Consider the following 7,128-nt stretch of genomic DNA (forward strand, 5'->3'; position numbering starts at 1 on the left):
AGATCTAAATAGCAATAACAATAACGGAATAGTAACCTCCAATATAACTAACAGAATTATTACCACCAATATAGAAATCACAATATAAATAACATCCATGTTAAAAGGAAAAATCAGGAACAACTTAAAGAGCATTAGCATGAGTCTTTATCAAAAATTTACTCATTCGCCAAATATATTTACAATAAATACCCTAAAAATATAAGTATTTTTATCACTCACATGGTATTTAAGGGCTGCTTCATACATAATAGCCACAAATGGAAGGCGCTTCAAATCTATCTATATGTTTTTAATTGATACAGTGGAAGAGTATAAGTAATTTTTAACAGATGGTTACCCCATTTCAAAGTGACTTCCCTTGATACCATGTATATTTTATGGAAAAATTGTAAACATAAAAATAAAATTACTTTTAACTAACTATTCTGTAAACTTTGATAAAAATAAGGCCTGGTGATTTGTTATGTGTAAAGTTCTAAAAACTGAATTCCTCCGTCAGATGAAAATCTATTCAAACAAACCTGTACCCAACCTAACCAGATTCATTTAAATTTATTTATCCAGTTAAACCATTCAAAACTAACATTTTTCACAACATGATTTGCCATCTGTTAACAATTTATCACACTCCAAATACAACCATTGGATTCCTATAAAAGAGGGACGAAAGATACCAAAGGGACAGTCAAACTCATAAATCGAAAACAAACTGACAACGCCATGGCTAAAAATGAAAAAGACAAACAGAAAAACAATAGTACACATGACACAACATAGAAAACTAAAGCATAAACAACACGAACCCCACCAAAAACTAGGGGTGATCTCAGGTGCTCCGGAAGGGTAAGCAGATCCTGCTCCACATGCGGCACCCGTCGTGTTGTTTATGTGATTACAAATCCGGTAAATAGTCTAATTCGGTAGGTCAAATTCATGAAAGGGAAGTGGATTGTACTTACGACGCAAGGAACATGTCAGATATCATTTGTGAAAGATATAAATGATGAAAGTCTTTTCATGAAAACGGATAAATACAAATAAACTGTGTGCTCAAAAAATCATCCCTTTCTTAAATTAGATAATTAGTCGATCAACCATTCCGATAAACATGTACAATGGCAATAAAAAAGGTTTTACATAAAAATAATGACAAAGATTACATCATATCAATTGGACCAATGGTTTCACAGAAGATTTTTTTTTTAATTTAAAAAAAAAACAGTAAATGTCAAATAATGGCAAGTATTACAGCTAAAATTACATATTTCTTTATAAAAAAGAAAAAAATGCCATATTAATGTTTTTAAACCTCTTAGTGCTAAAAACCAGAAATATGTGTGAGAAAAATGTTTGGTGAAAATTGCATATAACAGAGGTAAAAGGCACCTAGAAAGCAAGCAATATATACAATGTTTGTAAACACTAGCAAATTTCAAGGGATCCGAAACTGAAAAATAGCAGTATTCTGCAGATGTTTTGATAAATTAAAAAAGGGTAATAAGATTGTATCAATTTATCTTTGAAAATAAATACAGAATAGAAACTTTCACTGTTATTTCTAAAAAAATAAACAAAAGGTGAAAAGTAATCAAATTTCAAAGAGAGGCTTACAGCGGTAGGATGTTACTAACCAGATTAAATGAAAATATGAACAAGTTGCAAAACATAGACAGCTTTTGAGAAAAACACCCAGCTATACAATTATAATGTACAAATACATTCATATGACATTAAAACACAGAAGCCAAATAATTTAAACATAAAAGCCCTATAAATAATAAAATGAGATCTAGAGAAACATATAATCTCTTCACATGTATTTTTATAAAAAAGAAAAGAAATACCATAAGAATATCTTCTTATAATTACAACTTACTCAAACACTATATATCACTTTAATCATCATTTCATTTTAAAATCAAAGCCTGAAAGGCTGTAAAAGCAATTGCTGCCATGTTTATGTTTTGGGGACTTTTTTTTCATCCACATATATTTAAGAATTAAACATGACAGGAGTGTTGTCTAGTGAGAATTATGAAGGTTTTAACTTTATATCAATTAAAGACTTTAGCAGAAAGTCATTTTTAATATGTTTTATATTTCACAAGGAGACAACACGTTTACCAGGCTAAAGTTGGGTTCAGATATACATGTGCTGAAACATATAACTCAAAGAGAAATTATTATGGATTATCCCCTAGTAGTGTTTGTAACTGGGCAATAATTTCCTTTATTGATTTAATTTTCATAATTAATTTAAATTTAACACTTCAGTTAAAACATTTCAACTTTCCAGACACAAATGTTGAAAAACGGGAAAGAAACAAAATATTTTACAAGACATAAACATGTAAAAAATAAATATATATATTTCAGCTGACTAAAAATATTTTCATAATGTTACTTTGTCATCATTTCTTAAAAACTAAGTCCCAAACGTTATTGCTCAGTTGATATGTGTCATCCTCATGCGGTACGAGATAACTATAATTCTCATGCAATCCCGAAAAGAGGGGCCATCACAGACAAACATGACATTAAATCGTCATTATACGAACAAGAACAAACAGCTCTAAGTTGCTTTGATATCTATCCAATTTTCAGGAAACATTGTGAAAATGATCTTTAATATTTCGAAAACATGTGAAATAAAATTGCAAACACGGTGGACCGTCGAGGGTCAACAAACGTAATAGACTCGTCCATTGGAAAGACGAGGATAATGGTTTCATCATTTGTCATGCATACCCAGTTTTGAATATGATATCCAAAAAGGATGTACTTTTTTTAATCTGTGAAACTAGAAAATTCCAAATTGTAAATATCTCTTCATCTGGACTTGGCATCTATCACGTTTGGACGGGTCCATTTCATTAGTAAGGTGATCGATAAATCTTACGGAGTTATGACAAAAAAGGAAAACAAACTTATTGTTATGTGTTTTTAACAAGGGTTTCGTTCCTCCAAATTATTTGCGCAAACAAATCAACAAAATACGTCAGTTAACTTTGTCTATTTTTAGATTACAGGTAATCATTAGAGATCATTGGACACTACGTATAACCTGATAACCTGTGTAGTGATTTTGATTTTACGATAAATTTATGAATGAACGACAATTTTATGAATGAACAAGAGCACCTGACCTCTTTCTTAAAAAAACCACCAATTAAACATATAAAACCGTATATTTTAAAAGATAATTCAGTCAAATTTTCAATACTAAATCAACAACTGAAATGATTCCATATTTTGTTGAAACATCGTACGAACGGAAAACGGAATCGCAGGTATAAAAATGCATTTTTTTCACTCGGACGTCTATATTTTTTGATAGTCAAACGGTTGTCCCCCTAAATACAAAAATACATCTACAAGAACGTATGCTGAAACTTCTTAAATCCACTAACGTTTTTCAAAAGTTTCAAGCTATGTATTGCATTAGAAAACATACATAGGTGTTTAAGAATGACAGACCAGGAGCCTGTTTAACAAAATACTATGACTTGATCTGGGCGGAGTCTCTGATCTGGGTCACAAAGATGGCCATACGCGACGGCATGAAAGCAATTGCTTTAAAAATTAGTGTTACACAGAACCAACAAAAATCAGAAAAAGATTATTAAAAATTTCCTCTAGATACTAACTTTTGATTGTAAGAAGCTTCTATCTAATTTTGGTAAAAATCCAAGATGGTTAATGAAACTTTTAAATGTTTTAAAAACTTCAACTGCAGACTGTCTTTGTTTTAAAAAAAACTGCATGTAATGGTATCTTAGCTCATTTATAAGTAAAATACAGAAAACAGAAAATAAATATTTATAAATTTCTTTCTACATACTAGCTCTTGATCATAAACAAGCTTCTGTCCAAGTTTGGTACAAATCCAGGAAAGTTTAAAAAGATAAGAGTGAATATTTGTGGACGAGGCTGCTGCCACCAACTGGATGTAGGATCACTGTGTCGCTTTTGCAAAAAATTTGCAGGCTCGACAAAAATGAGGATTATTAGATTTCATTTTCTTGTCTAAATCCATTTTGTTTTATGATATGTGTTATATATCTGTCAATTCAGAAATTTGGGCAGCATTTATTATTTTGATTGCTGGTCAATCAACACAAATGACAGATCAATTATTGTTGTGATTATAAGAAATACTGAACACACATAATGCTAAAAGTTTTATTTTTGTGTTAGTGTTAAATTCACCCACAGCTTACCTAGTTTCCAATGATTTTGAACTTTATATTTTGTAATTTTGACCTTGAGATGTTTTTCTTAATTAATTTAAATTTAACACTTCAGTTAAAACATTTCAACTTTCCAGACACAAATGTTGAAAAAAAAAAAATTGGATGTTGTACTCCATTGTATATTACTCTGGGGGGATGTTGTACTCCATTGTATATTACTCTGGGGGGGATGTTGTACTCCATTGTATATTACTCTGGGGGGGATGTTGTACTCCATTGTATATTACTCTGGGGGGGATGTTGTACTCCATTGTATATTACTCTGGGGGGGGGATGTTGTACTCCATTGTATATTACTCTGGGGGGGATGTTGTACTCCATTGTATATTACTCTGGGGGGGATGTTGTACTCCATTGTATATTACTCTGGGGGGGGATGTTGTACTCCATTGTATATTACTCTGGGGGGGGGGGGATGTTGTACTCCATTGTATATTACTCTGGGGGGGATGTTGTACTCCATTGTATATTACTCTGGGGGGGGGGATGTTGTACTCCATTGTATATTACTCTGGGGGGGATGTTGTACTCCATTGTATATTACTCTGGGGGGATGTTGTACTCCATTGTATATTACTCTGGGGGGGATGTTGTACTCCATTGTATATTACTCGGGGGGGATGTTGTACTCCATTGTATATTACTCGGGGGAATGTTGTACTCCATTGTATATGATTCTGGGGGGGATGTTGTACTCCATTGTATATTACTCTGGGGGGGATGTTGTACTCCATTGTATATTACTCTGGGGGGGGGATGTTGTACTCCATTGTATATTACTCTGGGGGGGATGTTGTACTCCATTGTATATTACTCTGGGGGGGGATGTTGTACTCCATTGTATATTACTCTGGGGGGGGATGTTGTACTCCATTGTATATTACTCTGGGGGGGATGTTGTACTCCATTGTATATTACTCTGGGGGGGATGTTGTACTCCATTGTATATTACTCTGGGGGGGATGTTGTACTCCATTGTATATTACTCTGGGGGGGATGTTGTACTCCATTGTATATTACTCGGGGGGGATGTTGTACTCCATTGTATATTACTCGGGGGAATGTTGTACTCCATTGTATATGATTCTGGGGGGAATGTTGTATGTTAGTTACTTAAAAAGTTGAGTATCATGTTGAAGGCTTGTATGTTTTCTTTAGGTCATTGTTTGTGTAATATAGTGTGCTTTTCATTATATTTCATCATTTAAGTGCATCATAAGCCTATTTGGCTGGATGATTATTTTGTATTTTAAAACATGTATTTATGTGTATATTCAGGTTGCACTATAATAACTATTTCTTCTTCTTCTTCTATATTGTGCTCTCTATTATATACGAACGATACAGTGACCTATAGTTGTTAATTTCCGTGTCATTTGGTCTCTTGTGGAGAGTTGTCACATTGGCAATCATACCACATCTTCTTAGTTTTATATTGCTTGATTGAACCTTGCTATTTATGATAGCCTTTGTACTTTTAACACAACTTGTAGCTTGTTTAATGCTGAGTTCACACGCAATTCGAATTTGATTTGCATTAACTAAGTTTAATTTCGCATTTGAAACGTTTTACGTCCTAATGTCAATTCTAATTCGAATTGCAATCCGCGTCAATTCGCTTTACTGTCCAAACAATGTTAACTTTCAATTCGTATTCACAAAAGCGTATTTCTATTGCGAATTAGCCAATTCAAATCAATTCCAATTAAAAAAGAAGAGTGTGTGACCATGATTAGCGATTTCGATTCCCATTCAATTCGAATTCAATTCAAATTAAACGGCCGTGTAAACGAGGCATAAGTTCCTGTATTACTTAATTTTAGTATAAACAGACTCTAAAACTTCAATTTCTATATTCTACCTTTAGTAGATAATGAAATGTGTATTGACCAAAACAAAATGCAAGTACACAGTCTTCTGTTATGGTGTAATAGCTTTAATAGGTAACACAATACTAAATAATACTGAGCCTACTGAAAACATATCACTTGAAAGCTCGATTTTATCAGATAGTTTCAAAATAAATATAAACCTGAATGAGTTAACCATCACCTTCTAGCCATGTATGCTGTGTCTTAAAACATCATAAATCAAAACTAAATATAACCAAACTATAAATAAAGGCTTACCTCAAAACATCTATTTAATACAGAATGGAAAATTTCTGGCATTCTGTGTTTATGAATGTACTGTTGTGGACTAATATCTTTAGTGTTTATCTGCAAAGGTTACAATAATGAGATTAATGAGACGCTAGATATAACTACGGTATTAGTACCTGAGTATGACACACCTCTAAAGTAGATAGTTATATCATTTTAACATTGTATCACAATAAATGTAATATTGTACATGTATTGTGAAAATACCAATTTGCTGAATTTTCAAGATTAAAAAACTATTTATTTTTCATTTTACTGTTTGTAAATTCCTTAATTTCTGTATGTTTTTTCAACTGCTTTGATGAACTTCTGTCTGACTTTTAATGTCATTAGCCGATATAAATTGGATCCAACCTTTAATTACATTTTCTTGTTCTAGTGACAATAATTATAGTGAAAGTTATTCAAATCTATTAATGTATATAGATATAGGAACATGTGGTGTGAGTTCCAATGAGACAACTCTCCATCCAAATAACAATTTATAAAAGTAAACCATTTAGGTCAATGTATGGCCTTCAACACAGAGCCTTGGCTCACACCGAACAACAAGCTATAAAGTATGTAGTATGTTTATAATTTTTTCAAGATGGATTGATTTTTATTTCCTAGTTAGACTTTTAGACATTTTATTTGTCTATGTCTCTCTGACATACTCACATCAGCATTACATACAATGTATGATTAAGGCATTACATACAATGTATGAT

This window comes from Mytilus trossulus, chromosome 10 (genome assembly GCF_036588685.1).
Source record: "Mytilus trossulus isolate FHL-02 chromosome 10, PNRI_Mtr1.1.1.hap1, whole genome shotgun sequence".
Classification (NCBI taxonomy): Eukaryota; Metazoa; Mollusca; class Bivalvia; order Mytilida; family Mytilidae; genus Mytilus; species Mytilus trossulus.